The sequence below is a fragment of the Cynocephalus volans genome, chromosome 18, assembly GCF_027409185.1.
Source record: "Cynocephalus volans isolate mCynVol1 chromosome 18, mCynVol1.pri, whole genome shotgun sequence".
NCBI classification, from domain to species: domain Eukaryota; kingdom Metazoa; phylum Chordata; class Mammalia; order Dermoptera; family Cynocephalidae; genus Cynocephalus; species Cynocephalus volans.
The window spans coordinates 5,687,926-5,707,675 of record NC_084477.1 but is presented as its reverse complement, the minus strand read 5'-3'; the positions used below and the strand labels follow the sequence as shown (position 1 = coordinate 5,707,675).

At 36.5% G+C, this 19,750-nt stretch overlaps 1 protein-coding gene across 3 annotated transcripts in view; it reads left to right on the top strand.

Annotated features, from left to right (window-relative positions):
* AKT3 (AKT serine/threonine kinase 3) overlaps positions 1-19,750 on the top strand; it is a 275,734-nt gene that overhangs the window by 78,078 nt on the left and 177,906 nt on the right. The window contains exon 1 of one of the 3 annotated variants that reach the window (XM_063082727.1): positions 14,017-14,092. The exons of the other annotated variants lie outside the window; for them this stretch is intronic. The gene's annotated coding sequence lies outside the window, so the exon portion shown is untranslated. Of the gene's footprint in view, positions 1-14,016; positions 14,093-19,750 lie in introns of those variants that run through there. 3 annotated transcript variants of the gene reach the window in all.

The window sequence follows — 19,750 nt, the reverse complement described above, 5'->3', positions numbered from 1 at the left end:
AGAAAATTATTCTTTTTTCCCAAAGCATCATCCTGCTTTCTATATATTTTTATAGCTAATAGTGTTAGTACAAACAGCCAAAATAAAAGAAAGTCAGCTTTCTTTCTTAAAACTGATTTTATCCTTTCTTTTCAACAAATTAACCAGTTGTTCACGTATTAGACAGCCTTAATCAACAGACATTTACTAAGGACCTACTGTGTAAAGAGTAATGTGTTCAGATTCAAAGGACAAGGGAATTGAGCTTGCTGCCTTTGTAAAATACAGTGTGTGTGCATGTGGGGGGGGGTAGGGGCAGAGGGAGATGCATACAAGTTGCAAGAAACATGGTATGGAATTAAAAAGAACTTAGGACACATCTAAAGATGAAAAAATGTACATTAATACAATATAAAATTTGGTTCATCAGAGACATTGAATTATGGTTGGAGATAATCAGGGCAAGTATAAACAATAGGTTTAAAACAGTATTTTGAAGGAAGGGAGGGTAAATTAGCAGAATATAAATTTGGGCTAAATTAATGGGCAAATTAACTTCCCATTTATTAACTTGAGTCACTTTCTTCCTAGAAGCAAGACTCTTGCCTCTTTATTTTACTGAAGTATGTATGAGGCTATGTTGCATTAAGGCTGTATAAGATGGAAAGGTAGGCAGATATGAGGAGGAAATATGAAGGAGACAGGAAAACGAGATCACTGTGCTATAGAACCCAAGTGAGAGGGTGATGATCATAACATCATGTAAGGACTAAAGGAGAACAAGACCTGTAGAGAGACCACTGATGGCCTCTTGGTGGCTTTGTATGGATCAATTTCAGTAGAGTAGTGATGACAGAAAACATTGCCAGGAGTTGAGGAGTGAATGGATATTGAGGAAATGGAGAAAGTCGTTATAGATTTTTCTTTTTGAATGGGGTATGTTGGGCATATTTTTAGTTATAAGGAGTCAAAATGCAGAGGGAAATTCTGAAGATTCAAGAGATATAATCTTTGATGTAACCAAATCTTAGAGATGACAGTAAAAATGAGACACAAGAAAAGGAGTTAGTCCTTGAAAAGGAGTATGTGTATATCTTCCTTTGACAGAGGGAAAAGGGGGTATTTTTCAAATGGAGAGTGGGAAGTTGAGGTTATTTACATTTAGTGGTTTTCATGTTTTCTAGGAGGTAAAGTTATTATGAAATGAGAGAGATTGGGTTTTTGGGGGAGAGGGATTTGAATAAAGAAAATGTGGCGTGATTTCTTTCTAGAAATGATTTATGATGGACTCATCTAGCTTAGTTTCATGATTTAATACAGCAATAATGAGAAGAGTTACAGAGAAAATAGATTATATAGTATACCTAGGATGGAGATTAATAAAAAGTGTACAATAAAAGAAAAACTAAATGAAAAAACTACAGGCTTATCATGGGTTCCACAGAGAATGAGACAAGTGGAAGGGAATTTAGGATTGGGAAAACAGAGAGAATGAAGAACTATAGGTGGTAAGGAACACAGGAGGAAGTTCAGTAGAAGCGAGATTGTAGGAACTCAGGTTATTAGGAAAAAAAGAAAAACGTGAGGAAATTAAAATATTAAAGGTAGAGGTATGCATGCAACAACATTTGAGTGCCTACGATGCAGTGCGCTAGATACTGTTGATTTGTATTTACAAGAGAAGTACCAACTACAGACTGTTCAATGGAGTTGCCACTAGATGTCACTCTGACTCATATGGTGAGGCTCGACTTGACACAAACTCTTAAAGTCTGAGGGCTTGGAAAGTCAGACGTACGTAAACAGGCAGTTCTTAGGGGCCTACACAGATCAATTCTTTTTTATCCAGGTATCTTATTATTGCAATTACTTTTGAGAGAATACTTCTTTTAGTACAAAAGCAAACCCTCAAGTCTGAAAAGTTCATGAAGAACACTGTCTTTTTATGGTTGATTTATTTTTTGTATGTGATTCACAGTAAAGAGTAGTATTCCTCCAGTGAACTTTTAACATTTTTTGAAATGCTACATCAGAGTTGTTGACATTATTTTCTTTCCTTAATATCGTGTTAGTTATTTGTTTGCTAAATTGGTTTTGGTTTTATAAGGACTAATTAATTTTTATAAGCACTAGTGAAGCTGCTTTCTAAGTGGTCAAGATTGTGCACCAAAGGTGTGCGTGTAAAGTTTTACTCTGTGTAACCTTTCTGTCCTCAACTAGAAGGAAGAACACGCATGGTATCTGTCCCCTGAAAACAAAGGCCTCATGCTTAGAAAACTTGTCTGACTTCCTGCCTATCCACAACATTTTCCAACATGGTTCTTTCAAAACCTCCGAGTAATTTTGGACAGCTATGTAATATAGTTATTAAACAAACATAAAAAAAATCCAGAAAACAAAAATCCATGTTTACTTCCCCAGAAGCATATAAAAATAATACCCAGGTATGGATATATTTATGTTCTTATGTTTTCATTTATGTTAATTTTTTTCATTTGACAGAGGAGACATGAGATTATACAGCATTGCTAGAACCAGCGGCTCTCAACATAAAAAAATTTGCAGGTCATCGTTGCGGGAAAAGCATAGTCATATTTTTTATATATGATATGCCTAACCATATATCCCAGTGCTTTCTACAGACCTCATTTCATTGCTTACTCTTACTAAGCTTGTGATCCATTATGATTTTAAATCATTTTTAGCTGTGCTTGCAAAAAATCTATGCTAGGTGTATGACTTAAGCAAAGTGTCTTAAATTTATCCCTTTTGTACTTTTATGCTTATGGGCAAAGTCAGTTTATATTTTACTGCGTTTTTCTGGACAAAGTTTATATTTTAATGTGTTTATCCATGGTGCCTCCCAATGTAATATTAACATGTAAAGACAAATATTAATCAGGAAAGTCCTTTGCATCAAGTGGCCAGGAACAGAACCTGTGGCACAAACTTGGTAAGCTGCAGTGAAGGAGGGAAACACTGCAACTTGCTTTGAGAATTATGACATTCCCTTGACTGGGGAAAAACTTACTTTTCATTGGTTTTTCAGACCACTGTTGTTAGGTAATATCTTGGTCTATTCATTGAAGGTATCTGCCTTTAATCTCTTCATGTCTCTTGGAAAAGACAGCATTTTTCTTTTTGGACAAGTGAACATGAATGTGCTGCTCTGGCTGAGGTGTCCTGGGTAGAATTCTAACGCTGCAAGAGAGTAGGTCATTAAAAACTTCCCAGAAGTGGCACTATAATTCTGCTTTCCCAAAAATTGTATTGAAGCAGTCATTATGAATTACAAACCCTGTGATAAAAATAATTTTTAAATATGATGCAAAAATGCCCCATTAATGAAGTTTTCTCGGAGTTATTTTGTAATTCCCTTTTTATTCTCAAATTTACTTTGCCACATAACTTTCAAAATGAAGCTTCTTTCTGACATTTTTGTTTGTACATGGAAAAAGTGTTCATTTCTTTGGAGTTTTACAGTGACAATATTATATATTCCTTGTCAGGAATATATTACTTTGTTGTGCTAGGAACAATACATTTATTTAGATAATAGCCATCTACACTCTCTGTCTTTAATCCCCAAAGGCCTTAACCTCCATTAGGAACAAATGTAGATTTTTGTTTGCGTGAAATAGCTTTCTGGGCATGTAAAAACCCCTTTGGCATCATTATTTAGGGCCTCCCATCCTCCCAGTGGAATCACAGCCTAATACAAAAACTTTGCAGCTGGTGAGCTCCCAAAGCCCCTTTTAATGGTAGTTGTTAAACTCAGCATGGCAGCTTGCAGTTGTTCCTTTCCTGCGCTGGCCCACTCCATCCCCGTGTTCATGTTCTTCACAGTAAGAATCCTCCAGAGGCAAAACACGGGGCTGAAGATTTCTGATGCCTGCGTCCTCTTCTGTTTCTTCTAATTCATTTCCATTCTAAGCATATTCATAAAGTTTACCAGAGATTATAAAGGGAAAGATCTCTCTCTGTCTCTCAATGTCTCTCATAAACTCATTTCTTAAAAAACAAACTATTGGGGCTGGCCGGTTAGCTCAGTTGGTTAGAGCACAGCCTTATAATACCAAGGTCACAGGTTTGGATCCTATGCTGGCCAGATGCCAAAAAAAGAAAAAAAGAAAAAAAAAAAATCTATTGGATATCAAAGCATTAAATATGCAGAGGCGATGGGACGCCTATCTTTTCTGTAGAGTATATTAGGCTGAGATAGACTGGGGATCAGAGGTGCAGTCTGCAGTTCTGGCTATGACCCAGTTCTTCAAACGTGGAAGTTTCTTCATCTTTTTTTATGTTCTCTGTTGAAAAAAAATGGGGGTACAAATAACCCAAGCAAGTGGCAGTTAATGACTTATTAACTCAATGACACAGTGGTTGACAAGAAGTTTTCTCTAAAGTTTTTGTTTTAACTTTACCTTTATCAAATAATAGGCTTATTATTTAGAGGGGAAAAGCATTTATTACTAAAGATAAAACATGTTAAGCTCTTTGAAATGTAAAGATGGACTACATTTTAATTGAATAATTAGATAGGATATGATTTATATATTATGAAAATAAATAACAACCATACTTGGGAAAGATCTAAAAAGATATGGGACTGATAGACCAAGTTATAGATGTTAAATTACTCAAAAAAATATACAGAGAGGAACACGTTAGAATAAAAACTACTATCTATATTTGAATTTAGTAAAGTAAGCATTGAAACAGAGCTAAATAGAAATATAAGTCAAGGAAAGTAAAAAATCATCCAGTGAACCGGAAAGATCTTTTCATTTTTATTCTGCTTAGGGATTTATGTTTTTGCAGTTTGTTGATACTTGCATTAAAGTTGTGTTCTAGGGTCAATGCAGATTTTGCTGAATTAATTTTTTGAAGGCCTACCCAATGCATTGATTTGGGAAAGTATTTTCAATGAAAATACTTAGTGTCACTGCAGACTTTCACTTTTATAATAATTATATATTTTGAATTAATTAAATCCAACTTCAGCGGCATGGTATAGGAAATTCCTTTGCATAGTAAAACCTCCATTTCTCGTGCCAGTGATTAAATGGGCAGAAGAATAGTTTAGAGGGAAGAGTGATAAATTATCATTTGGAGAGCTGAGTACTTACGTGTATTACCACCTGCTTTGGTGACCCTGCGCAAATCACCTTGCATGTTTTTTGTGAAATAAGAGGGGTTGACCTAAATCATCTCTAAATTCCCTACGTTTTAGTATACTGTGATATTATAAATTCAGTGTTTTTTGGTGTCATATTTTATTTTCTTAAAAATTGATATGTCCCATACTTTCATTTTAGAACTGAGACCTACCTTACACAAGATCATTGCAAGAAATTTTAAAACCTCCTCCATTACTCACGAGAGGACATCTTTTTGAGAAATTAACAAAAATGTATATTTTTTAATGGACAAGGACTTATGAGAACAGTTATCACAAATGAGATTCCCTCCTGGTGATGGGAATAGCCATTTCAAAAATTACCCTGGAACATGGTAATGAATACTCGAACTAAGAGAAGGCGGTACAAAATATGAAAAATTCAGAGATTCTGTTACTATATTTAGTAAAAATATTTTTTACTATTAATTTTAGTAGTAATTTTTTGAGGTTAACTTTTTCTTGAAGTATGAGATACATATAGAAAAGTAAAGGAATCATAAGACTATAGCTCTGTGAATTTACACAGTGAGCACACTGCATAAAAAACTGGAATATTACTACTACTGTATAAGCCTTCACTTCCTACGCTTCCGGTCACTATGGCCCACCAAGCTAACAAGGTGACTTCTACATCATATATGAGTATTAGTTTTGCCTGCTTTTTGAATATGGAATCATATGGCTTCTATTTTTCAACATCATGTTTGAGTTATCCTTGTTCATTCATGCCCATCACGATGTAATTTTTCCATTATATGATGAGACCACAATTATTTGTCTGTTTTACTCTTGGATATTTGGGTTGCTTATTTTTGGCAATATGTCTTTTGGTGTGCATACACACACACTTCTGTTGGGTATATACCTAGGAGTGGGACAGCTGGATCACAGAATGCACATATGTTCAGTTTTTGTAGACAGTGCTAGATGCTTTCTTGAAATGCTTGTTCTTTACATTCCTACCAGCAGTTGATGAGTTTCATTTGTTCTGTATCTTTGCCAACACTTGAGTTTGCCTATTTCATTTTAGCCGTTCAGGTGTGTGTAGTGATGAGGCATTGTGGTTTTAATTTGTATTCCCCTTGAGACTAATAAAGTGAGCGCTTTTTCATATAGTTGCCATTTATTTGGGGTACTAAAATAATTTCTTGACACTTACATTAAAAAAAATTCAACTTCCTTACGTTAAGAAGGAGCATTATAAATTAGATATTACCTAAAACATTTGGCATAATCAGTTGCTCTTTCTCTGTATTTGATAAATTGTGAAATTCTTTGAAAATCTTTTCTGACTAAATGACAAAATTAATTTCAAATGCTTATCTTTTAAGTGTTAAGACTAGTTATTGATATTATCTTTGGAAAACAAAACTATCAAAATTAAGTAGTTTAAACAAATAGTATACTTTTTTTTCCTGCCAGGAGAAAAATTACTAGACATTGTAGAGGGTGTCATTTAAAGTTGATGTGCCCAACTAATTTTAGTTTTAGTGGTCAGTTACAACCTTATCTTTTATCACGGAGTTTGGAATTTTCTTGAGCAAAATTTTAGAGCTAAGTTTCTGGGTAAAGACTGACTTTTCCCTTTGTGCCTCCATTTTCCATGTGCTTTCCATGCAGTTTTGGTAGATCCATATGACTAGTTTCTGGCCAATAGACTGTGAGCGAAAATGTCGTGCCATTTGGGCTGAGGCAGTTAACAGCTGGTGTCCCTCCTCCCTGACCTCTTCTCTGCCATGGTGAACACGTATATGTTCTAAAGTTTATATGTCAAGCTAGCATTTGTCTGCTTTAACAGTCTGTGTTAGGGAACCTAATAGTTTCATTTCAGTAAATGGTCTACACATTTTTAAAAAAAAAGTTGCCCTGGAGCCCCTGAAATATATGTATGCCCATGATTTTTGTGAGCAGAGTGTAGCCTTTCTTAGAGAGTAGGGTTCAGAGAATATGTGTATGAAGAGAAATAGAAATAGGTTTACGATGCAAAAATAAAGAACAGGTTTGTTTTGCTGTACTACCAAATGAGAAGAAGACTTTAAAAACAAATGTGTTTTAAGGTTTCTGATTATCAAACTCATTACTTACATGGCATTCCATTATTTTCACAACATTAAAAATGATTTTAACTAGTTTGCTTTTTTTCCAATTTTTTCAATTTTGGAAGATAACAACTATCACAGGGAGGCATAAGACACAGACAGACTATCCTGAGGATTATGAAAAAAAATTATCATCTACAAGTATTTTTTGAATACTGTGAAAGCCTATTTGGAATGAAAAATATTTAGAAAAATAAAGACCTTTTTATCTTTAAATATTCTCATTTTTAATTCTTCACACAAAATACTTTTTTTTTTGAAAAGCTGTAATTTGTTTGTTTTTTATACTACTGGGGTATTGTTCCAGAAAGAATTTCCAGCAACCAAAAGTAAACCTGAGTTAGTACTAAGGTAGAAGTATTTTATATTCCCTCCTGTCTTCCACTGTTCTTGTATTTAATTACTTAAGCAGCTTTAGTAGAAAACTTGGAAATGTGAGATGCATAGCACAAAGAAATGATCTGAAATAGGGCAAAATTGGTTAAAAAGTTGAAGTGAATAAAAAGCATGTAATGAAAATGTCCAATACTCTCATTGACCTAATTAAATATTTTATGTAAAATTATTGTTGGATTATATCCTGTAAGCTTATAAAAGAAAAATCTTGATTTCCTCTGCTTCACCTTCCTATAGTTATTGTCAAGATGAATATTCTTGATTCAGAATTTTTATAAGTATGTGTGATAGAATTGTCACTGATTAAAAAAAGGTTTTAGATTAAAAAACATCAACACAAAAAAAGATGAAGGCTCCTTAAATGATTGGAATAATTTCTTATTAGTGTTACTGTAAATAAGTGATTTAGTGCCACTTTCTGCATCATATTTGATTTGCTTTGAGAGAGACACAGACAGAGAAGCATTTAAGGAAACGAAAATTACTAATGTCTAAAGACTACAAAATTTTTGCAGAAAATACATGTACATGTTTTCACAAAACAGAGGGCCTAGTTGAAAACACTGAAAGTCTTTGAAAAACTAGGCTAGAGTTTATATTGCTATTATTTTTTATTGATGATGTAAGGAACATACAATTATGTGTGAAGTTAACATTAATGATTTAAACTTTCCAAGTCAGGGCTAACAGTTCCTTCAAAAAACAGATTTTTAGGTACTGCATAGCTTGAACAAGTATTTAAGACTCATACCCTCAAATTTCATACCCTAGAACTTAATAAATATTAGGGGACTTCAAAAAGTTTGTGGCAAAGTAGAATTAAAAGATAAAAACATAAATTTAATTCCCAACATATGCTCCATAAAGTTCAAAACACTTGTAAGCAATGATCCAGCCACTTAGGTTCATCCGTAAAGAACTGAGGGTCCTGGGAATTTAACTATATCAATGTAGTCTATTTACATTATTAACTGAAGAAAAATTAGAAGATTTAAAGGTTTTTTTTTTTTTTTTTTTTGACTGGTAAGGGGATTGCAATCCTCGGCTCGGTGTGGTCCGCACCACGCTCAGCCAGTGAGCGCACCGGCCATCCCTATATAGGATCCGAACCCGCGGCCTCGGCGCTACCAGCACCACACCCTCCTGAGTAAGCCACGGGGCTGGCCCTAAAGATTTTTTTAAGATTAGGAAACAAAAAGAAGTCAGATGGAGCCAAATCCCAACTGTAGGATGGATAGTGGTTTTCCATTGAAACTCTCACAAAATTGCCCTTGTTGGATGACAGGATTGAGCAGGGACATTGTTCGGATGGAGAAAGGGTGCTCTGGTGAAGCTTTCCCAGGCATTTTCTGCTAAAGCTTTGTCTAATTTTCTGCAAACAGTCTCATAATAAGCAGATGTTATTTTTCTTTCAAAATGCCTTGGGCATCCCCCAAAACTGTTGCTTTGACCTTTGCTCTCTTGGCTGCTCTGCTTTTGCTTTGACTGGACCACTTCTACCTCTTGGTAGCCACGGATTTGATTGTGTGTTGTGTTCAGGATATTAATAGAAAAGCCATGTTTCATCTCCTGTTACAGTTCTCCAAAGAAATGCTTCAGGATGTTGATCACACTTGTTTAAAATTTTCATTGAACGTTTTGCTCTGGTCTGCAGCTGATCTGGGCACAACAGTTTTGGAACCCATCGAGTGGAAAGTTTGTTCAGCTTTAATTTTTCAGTCAGAATAACGTAAGCTGAACCAATTGAGATATCTGTGGTGTTGGTTGTTCTTTCTGCTGTTAATTGTTGGTTCTCTTCAATTAGGGCACAGATAAGATTAATTTTTCCTTTGCAAATTGATGTGGATAGTCTGCTACTGTGGGCTTCATTCATCTTCAATGTCTTCTTCTTAAAATGAGTTACCCATTTGTAAACTGCTGATTTCTTCAGGTCATTGTCCCCATAAACTTTTCATAAACATCAGTGATTTTATCATTCTTCCACCCAAGCTTCACCATAAATTTGATGTTTATTCTTGCTCCAATTTTAGCAGAATTCATGTTGCTCTAATAGGGGCTCTTATCCTTCTTAGTGCCTCAAACTAGATCCTGTTCAGTTTATAACAAGTTAGTGCATGTTTATGTTGGTGCAAAAAATTTTTGAAATCCATGCATAGTTTTTTCATAATACCCATTTTCCACGAACTTTTGAAGACCCTATATAAGCTTCGAAATTTTACGTAGATGAAGTGTTGGAGTTTCTAGAGGACACTGTAAATAATTACTTGTTCATACCTGGCCTTCTGCACAATGTTAGATACAAAATGAAGAGTAGAGGTGGAGGCCAGAATACATCTACTAATGATAAAGGTTAAACTGGAGGTCTTAGTGCGAGAGCCAGGTGACCTGCTGATTAAATTGCAGAAAACACAGACGTTTCCAAGCACATTCCAGGCAGTCCAAGTGAGACAATGCCGTAAGGCAGGGGTCTTTTTCTGTAATGGGCTAGATTGTAAATATCTTTGCAGGCGGTATGGTTTTTGTTGCAGTTGCAGCTACTCAGCTTTGTGATTGTAGTGCAAGAAAGCAGCCATAGACAGCGTGTAAACTAATGGGTGTAGCTGTGTTCCAGTAAAACTTTATTTAGGAAAACAGGCTTCAGGACCTGTACAGTTTGCTGATCCCACGCACAGGGGAACAAAGGCAAATTTGCATTTCTGCAGCCAACTAGTGTCAAAAGGAAGAAATGAATTTTGCAAACCAAGGTTTTTCCCCAAAACTTATTCATCAGATAAAATACTCCCGTCTCACCAGTATTAGAATGAGTAAAGGGAGAAGAAGAAACTTGGAGTTATACTAATGGGGTCCCCTTATATGTGGGGAGAAAGCCTTCCTCACCAGCCCTTTGACCCTAGAATTTACCCTGGTATTCAGGTGCACTGCCCTTCCAGTGGACTCATAAGAATTTATGAGCACAAAGTGTAATTTCACACACTTATGAGCACAAAGTATAATTTCGTACTGCATATTCCAAGTTTGAGAGTCTCGATATTTCAGTGCTTCCCTTATGGTCAGTCCATTTGTGGCTAGTGAAAGTAAAACTAGGTAATGGGCTCCCAGGAGGACCCTTGTCTTCCTGTCACATGTGGCAGTAGGAGGACAAATGTGGAAAAATGGTGGAACTAACCTGCAAAACAAACGTTTCTTTTTTGGGGAAGAGTCTAGTCATCGTTGTTGTCTTCTGTTTAACTTCTCTGGACCATGGATGTAATTGGTACCTTTCAGCACACTTAGGGTAGCTCACATTACTCTATGGATTGAGTCTTAATTTATTGAGTGCCTACAAAGTGCCAGGCATTTTGATAAACGTGGAGGATACAACAGTGGACAAGAGTGACGCGGCTCCTGCCCTCACAAGAGCTTGTGTAGTGTAATAGAACAGGTTCTGAGAAGAGAAAGTGACCTCTAAGTTGGAAAACTGCGTGATGAGCTGGAGGGGGGTGAATTGAGATGCAGAAGAAGAGCGTTGTGGTAGAGCCCATGTACATGCCGAATGGGACAGAGCTTGGCATGTTCCAGAATCTGGAAGAAGCATTGTTTGGCCCGGAGCACAGGGTATGAAGGGGAAAAGGACGAGGAGTACAATGTTGCAAGACCTCTGTAAGAGCTTGGGTTTTGTCAGGAGACCACCAGTAAGAAGTGATCCAAGGGATTTTTAGCCTTAGAATAATGTGAGAATGGTTTGTGTTTTTGAGTATGTTGAGTCCGGGTTAGAAGAGGCAAAAAATTGAAGACCTACAGCTGCGCTGTCCAAAGATAGCCACGAGCCCTATGTGGCTGTTGAGCACTTGAAATGTGGCTAGTGTGACTGCAGAAGGAGTTTTACTTTTATTTAATTTTACTTTAAAAATTGAAGCAATGGAAAATATTGTTTCTTTAACTTTATTGTTTTGGTTGGACTACATTTCTTTTAAGCTGTTGAAAATTTAGAGTCTGAATTGAGCTGTTCTGTAGGTGTAAAATATGCCCTGGATTTTAAATTCATGATAATGATAAAAGAATACAATATATCAATTTTTTCTGATTACATGTTAAAATGATGACATTTTGGGTATATTTGGTTAAATAAAATATTATTCAAATTAATTTGTTTCTTTTTACCATTTTAAGTATGGCTTTTTGAAATTTTAAAATTACATGTGTGTATCACATTATGTATTTATTGGACTGCTCTCACCTGAAACCAGGAGTTTATTGAAGGAATCCAGGTGAAAGGTGGTCATGATCTGAGCTAGGGTTGTGTGGCAGCAGGATAAGTTGGGTGAATTTGAGAGGTATGTAGCAGGTGAAACTGATAGGATTTAGTATTTGATTAAATAAGAAAAGTGGTGAATTAGTTATAAAGAAAAAAGAGAAACTTCAAGTATGAAAATATAAAGAAATGTATATATAGTAGTTGAATAGCAAATTCAGACATGTAAACAAACAAAATAATTCATGTTATTTTTCATTGACAATTTAATTAAAATTAGGTACCTCAAAACTATTATTCTGCTTTTACCCCTTGTTTTTTTTTTTTTTTATAGCATTTTTAATATTTGCTGTTTAGTATGTACTACCTACTCTACTAATCAGTTAGAGTTATATAATTTTGCATTTCTTACATTGTAGCTGGACACTGAAATTCACCATCTTTATTTCCTGGTCATTATCTATTCTTCTCCTTCAGCCAATTGCCAAGTTGGAAGTGGGGTCCAAGGCTTTATTATACTTTTCAACATATACATTTTCTAAACATTTTCAAATTTGATAATGTGAAATTTACTTGCATTTTTCTTTAAGGTTAAGCTTGTTCCTATTTAAAAGAACAAGTACTGTATTTACGTGTGAAGGACTAGACTCCTCCGTAATTTAAAGATGAAGCCCTAAAGTATCTGGATGCATATTAAATGTTTAATACTTTCCCCCTATTGTCCTCCTAAGAAACAAGATGCATTTCTTGCTTCATTTTCTAGTCTCTCAAGCTTATGAAAGTAGTCGAGACAGTTTGTTGACCCCAAAAAGACCTTTTAGTCTCTGGCTTGTTAGACAACAGGGTCTGTGCTCTTCATTGGCATTCAGATCACAGGCAACCACTGGGCTCAGTGCAAAGCCAAGCACAGCTTTAGGATTTAGACAAAGCCACTCTGGCAAAGGAACCCAGTTGTCAGGGTAGCTGGCTGTATTGTAAAGAACTGTTGCATAATGGGGAGACCAAGTAGAACTATCAGGATGCAAATGTGAAAAAAATGGTGGAGCTAACCTGCAAAAACAAACATTTCTTTTTTGGTGAAGAGTCTAGTATTGTTTTCTTCTGTTTAACTTCTCTGGACCGTGGATGTGCTTGGTACAATTTGAGTGTATTAGTTTACCTTAATCTCGGTTCATGATGCTACTCAATATTACTTTAAAACAAACAGCTAATTTGTAGGAAGAGACCAAAGGACTTAAGAGTTTTGGAATCTTTTCATAATTTACAAGTGTGTGCTCCTTTATCCTAGATCAGTTTTATGTATGATTTTTATTCTCAGATTAGGATGGGAAATCCTTCTTGACCTTTATTTTATTTCATCTGATTTATAACAAAATATTATTCTCATTATTGTCATCCAAAAACTTCTCTCAGTGGAATCTAATTGTTGTCTTATTTAGTACAGATACTTTGTAGGCTCAAGAGGAAAGCTGTTGAAATCCTTAAAACAACTTAAGTTTTATTTCACTAACGTCTAAGGAAGTCTACCTTTTTTCTTTTTCACTCTTTTTGTTTGTTCATCTCCATTATGAGTTCCCGTTTTTCTTTTTGCTTTCTACTTTTCTTAGTTTTTATTTTTCTCTAGAAAGAGAAACTTTTCATCTTCTTTAACGTAATATAATGGAGTCCATCCACACTTTGGCGAAGTTTGTGGTAGGGAAAGTTTAGTAGTAATCATAAGAAGAAGAAGTTGTAAACGGGCTCTTAACCTGGACTTAGGCGTCAGGGAATAACAACGACAGCTGTGCTTTATTGGGCCAAGCACTATTTTAGGTGCTTCACATGAGTTATCTCATTTAATTTGAACAACTTTATGAGGTAAATACTATTATTATCTCTCTTTTGCAATGAATATACTTAGGCCCAGAGAAATAAAGTGACTTGTCCAAGCTCAGACATCTTGTGTATGATAGAGCCAAGAAAGGCTTTCTAGAGGTTGTGAAGGAGAAGCTGGGACCTGAAGGAAGAGGAAGAGTTGCCTGGTGCAGTGTGAATGGAAACAGGTTCTGGGAAGAGGGACCAACAAAAGTGTGACAGAGAGGAATCTCACACCTCTTTGGAAGTGAAGGTCCATCTGCCAGGCTGGAGTAGTGTGTGAGGAAGGGCCTGGGGAGAAGCGATGCTGGAAAGATGACTGCTCTGTGTTCAGATCGTGTTTTCCACGTGGTATTTGCGTGCCATGGTTCATTTATTTGGCAAATACTTGTGTCTGTGGATTGCCAGTTACCTGGGTGTTGTCTGTTGGGAAGATGGAAAAAAGCAAAATAATGGGTGTTATCTGTCTGAATGGAATTAAATGGACTTTGTCTGAGGGTTTTAAATGTAGACAAATCTTGACCAAATTCTTGGTACCACTGTTTTGTGTTGTTTTAAATTGGAGTATGCCCTGACTTTGTCATTTTGTAGTTAGGCTTCTGTTTCTTTCTTGTAGCTAGCTCTTAGTACTTTCCAAGACTCCTAGTTTCCTTAAGGTTGTCCTATAATACTCCATTTTTGTTTTGTTTTGCCTTTAAAATATTTTTAAGAACAAAGTAACTCTGTAGCTGTGGTTTTCCTGACTTTTAAACCTTCATCTAGAGAGCCATTTTCTTCCTAATTCTTTTTTTATTTTTATTTATTTTTTTCATTTTCTTCCTGATTCTTACTTTTTGTTTTCTTCCAGGACTGTTCTTTCTGCAGCCTTCTTTAGTACCTTTTCTAGTAAATTTCATTGATGCTGGGCATCAAGTACAGCCATTTGCAGAGTGGTTTTCTCTTTTTTTACTTCAGTTTTATGGAATCTGTACACTGATTATTATAGTTGATAATGATTGGTGATTGAAATTTCTAACATGTATTCATTGGTCACTACAGTATGTTACAAGCACAATGCTAATTACTTTATAACTTAAGCCATATAACAAGTTTATGTGGTGGGCATTTTTACGTAATTTTTCAATTTTATACTGGAAAAAATGGAGTTTCAGCAGGATTAATGTTATCACCCGTCTTTGAATCTAGGTATCTGACTACAAAGCACACACTTTTCACCCCATCTCAAGCCTTCTGTCCATTTTTCTTATTTTTAGATTTTTTTTTTTTTGGAATATGTGGCAGATGGTTAAGCTAAATATAACCAAAGCTGAATGCATCTCCTCCTAAATTACCTACCACTATACTTAATATTTATTTAGGGCATATTTTCTGTTTAGAATTAGCAAAAGGAAGTAATTTTACTTTTTAATAGTATTTGAAGTGTTCATTTTCAACCTCAATTTCATTCTTCCATTACATTTTCCCACGGCATCATCTCAGATACCCATTATTCTCTTCCTCCTTCCCAGTCCTTATGAAGTTTGACTCTTTAACTGAATTTACATTTTGTCTTCCATATGTGATTGTGTCCAACGTGCTCCCACTTGTGCAGCTCAGTGTAATAAAAAAGGCTGGAAATAGCTGGACAGCTAATAATAATGACACGTATGAGGACACGACAGTATGCTGTTTGTTGCTGGCCATGCTACAGTAGTCTCCAGTAATGACGAAAAATGATGGAAGGTGTTAGGAGGAGAAACCCAGCAAAGTATTTTTCTGGCTGTCAAATAACACTGCTATTTATCTTCAGTATGAGCAACCTGTTGTTACAGTTTCAAATATCTCACTGAAATGGTATTTTTACAGATATTTTTAAGTAATCGAATAATATGACCTGGTATTTTTTCTGTTTAATCTTTCATGCTATATTTTTGTAAACAGCCATATTTCAGCGTTTCAGTGTATTTCTGAACTTCATTTGTATGCTCATTGACTCACCCACACGTTCATTCATCCACTCATTCTTGAATCCTTTACTGATCACATACTTAGTGCTTACTTGAGGTGATTGATGGCCAGGTACAGGAGGAACAGTGGCACTCAGGGGTGGCACAGTCCAGGCCCTCACAGACTTGACAGTGAATCTATGACTGGGTTGGATTTAGGAGAATCAGCCTATCCAAATTCTTGTTGAGAGGACCTCTGTATTTGAATTTTGTATTTTCTGGGCTTTGTTTAAATATATTTGAATATACTGACTTTAGAATTATGCTTTTAGTTACATAGACATTGATTTGATTTCTATGTAGTTTTTAAGTTTTACTCATTGGCATTCTGAAGCCCCCCTCCCCCCCTTTTTTAACCCCAACTCAGTACAGTTTTATGTTCTTGTGCTCTGCTCATGCTGTGTTATTACAGCTATAGCAATAGCTATTGGTAGGTCATGCCTTTTAACTGTTGTATAGTATTCCATTTGAATATGCACCACTACATTTTATTTAACTGATGGACTTTCAGACTGTTTCCCCCTTTTCTCTTCTATTCAGTTAGTACCACAATAATTTGTGTCTCTTCTGCATAAAAACTGTAGACATATTTTGAAAAAGAACTCTTTTTGTCTCACTACTGTATGTTTTAAAACAGAAGTTCTGAGTTTTGCCTTCAGTATTTTTGATTGGGCTCTTTTGCAGAGTGTTCCAGTTAAATTAATTTAAATTGAGTGTAGTTTGTCCTCTTTTCATGCCTTCAGAGTGAAAGTCTTGAGCTGGTCATTTTACTTGGAGCGCAAGAACAGGCATGGGGCACAATACTGAACAGGTAAAAGGAAACAGTGTAGGAAAGCAGCTAATTATAGTAATTGCAGCTGGTTTCAAAGTACTTCTAACAGTTTGTGCATAATGCTTGCTTGAAATCATCAAATGGGTGCTAGTTGTGAAATAGAACACCTGTTTGTTGTTGAGCATGTGTTTATGCAGATGATTGTTGTTGTCAAAGCACCTTGATATAGAGTAGTCCTGTTTACATTTACATTCTCCCCAAAGGATTAACAGTGTTCTCTCAATAAATTTGCAGTCTATTCTCCTCTCAGAGGCTGCTGTTTGGAGGGTGGTGTGAAAGAGGCAACAAGTGCTTGCTAATCACTTGAATATACATAATTAGCTACAGTCTGGTGCACTAGAGTCTTTGTAGAACCATAACAATGCTGATTGGCAAATGCCCCTAACAAGAGATGTGTCACCAGATAGTTGTTGAGAGTCCTTGTTTGTTCCTTGGTATTCTTTATTTTTCTGAACTTGAGTTAAGTTTTCATTATCAGTACACAAACTCTCTTCTTTTTAATGAACCAGTGTCAGTTATATAACAACTCTTTAAAAGTTTTCACTAAGAACTAGTGTTGCAAATTTCTAGACTAACTAGAGTCTGAGGTTATTATTTAAAAAACCCATTTGACATATTTTGTAATGCCAACATCCAAGCTTATTGGATACTCAGTCCACATCAGAAGATTTTTTAGACTAATTAAAAAAAACGAAAACCAAAAAACTGTTGGTTTAAGATGCAAGGAAACAAAATATATTCTATTTCCTAAAGTTCTAGCTTTGCATCAGATTGTAGGAATATTTTGACCTCAAACTTTGCATCTTGAAATATGGGTGCAGATGAGGGTCAGGGCCTCCTATAGAAGCTTTTAGGCTCTGGTGATTGTTTTCCTTTCCTTCTGCCCACTACAGTCAGATCCACTCGGGCTTCTTCCACGCGTGATCCCAGTAAAATTGTGGACAGATGGCCACTTACTGACTTAGCATTCTAGAAGTCTAGGATTTGTTTTTCTTCTTCCAAAAACCATTCTTATAGCGCTGTCAGATTTCAGAAATTCTGAAATATGAAGAGAGCACTTTTTATAGAGATCAGAAAGGAAGCTTGGTAACCTTATCTTCCTAGGAGGTTATATTGTTGGACTGTTTGAGAATCCTGCAAGTGGTTGGCCAACAGTCTTCTCTACAACCTGAGTGCAGCACAGCATTTCCCAGAGTGTGACATTTGAGATTTTTAGGGTGGTACATGAGGAACATTTTTAATTTCGGCAGTTATTTATTTTTGGGTATTAGAAGAATATGAAAAACCTCTCCTTTCATGATATAGAAATCTACTTGGACCACCCAAATGAGGACAAAAGCTATTTAGTCAGAGCTTGCATAGCAAGGGAGTCAGCCACCATCACTTGGATTTGGCAAAGACTCAAAGGCAGGCAGGGGAGAGGGAAAGCTTCACGGTGGGAAAAAGGGAACTGATTGGAGGCTGTTGGCATGGGGAGGCAGGAGGTAGGCATCTTATGTGAGTGGTGTTGGGAATCAGAAAACAATACCTCAAAGTATGGCACTTTGGCCTGCTGAATACTTTGAACTAAAGGACATTGGAAGGCCTCAGAAGCAGCCTCAGAACCAAGGGCTCTCTGACCTTCTCCGCCCTCCTGCCTCTTACTCCTCATTCTCCTCTGAAGTGAGTCATAGAAACCAGAATTTCCCTTCCCCAAGGTGGGTGATAGAAACTAGAGCCCCCTTTCCCCAAAGCCAGCCATAAAAACTAGAATTATTTGTTTAATCTCCCCCTGCCTCTCTGTCCAGGAGCTGGCCATAAAGAAATTTTCTGACCTACTCTTGTCCAATAGTAGGTCACAGACCTTTGTTTCAGGGGGGTCCTGCCCCATACCTGGGAGGAAGAATGCTGTACACAGAGGCCAAGAGATATCTGAACAGACAGGCGCTACTGGGACCCCCCCCCCCCACTAGTTTTAGATCATACCCTTTGTCCAGTCATATTTCTTCCTGCCTGTCCATTCTTCATCAAACCTAAGCATAAAAATGAGTAGTTTTCCTTATATCTTTGGGTCTTCATTCTGAAGGCTCCTGTGTTACACATAAAACTTTGATTAACTAAATTTGTAATGCTTTTCTCTTGTTTATATGTTTTTGGTTAAAGGAGTATCGATTTATGAGAGGTAAGTGACCCTTATGAGGGTCACCTTTTCACCCCTGTGCTGGTTTGGGGGAGCATCTTTAGCTTTCTCTGGTTGATCCTGAGCTGGGAGCAGCGGCAGCATTAGGGAAGCTGGTAGTCACTGCCCAAGTCCTGAGCGTCCTGGGCTTGTTGCTGCAGAGCTTGTGGTCTGCCTTCCGGGTTGGTTGTGCAGACGTGGATCAGAGTTCTGTTTTCGTGTATGGTCTGGCCATCGTCAGTTTTTATATTCAGCCTCTCAGTGGATAGTATTGTTAACATGAGGCTGCATTTATTTAGGAAAGTAATAAACATATAGAAAGAACAATATTAAGTAAACAATGTAGATGGCACGTGGATATGACAAAAATTGTGAAGATGGTAAATGAATGACATGAACAGGAGGAAACTAAAAACTGTTAATTTTTAATATATATGCCATGCATTTCAGTAAATGTTTTTGTTTTATTTTTTTTCTGTCCACCTAACTTCTCTGCAAGTAGGATATTATAATCCTGAAATTAAAAATGCAGATCCTGAGGGTTAGTGACGTAATGGTCCATGGTGGCACAGCCAGTGAACAGACTAGAGTTCTAACCCAGAGCTTCTGACTCCAAAGGTGTTACTCTAGAGAGAGGCACAGTTGGTTTACAAATGTGATAATTCCATGAGTCGAGATATTTGGCTATGCAAAAATTATCTTTCAGTGTTTCACTTTGAGTACCCTCTTTTTTTTTTTTCTCTTCACAGAGCACTATTTTTGGAAAGGACACTTAAAAAATAACCTCTCCCCTGACTACTGAATGTGGCTCCTAGTTTCTTGGGCCGTGTACTTCCTCCTTGTGCGTAGAGGAAGCTGTGGTCACCCTTGTTACTGCTGCTCTGCTGAGGTCATCCAGTAAGAGTGACTTGGGTCCTGCCCGTTACCTCTTCTTGCCTCCTCCATTTTTCTTGTTGCTGTATCAAAGCAAGTGTTCTCTAAATTCCTGTAGACTGTCTGTTCTCTTGCCTTATTATTGGTGATATTGTCTTGCC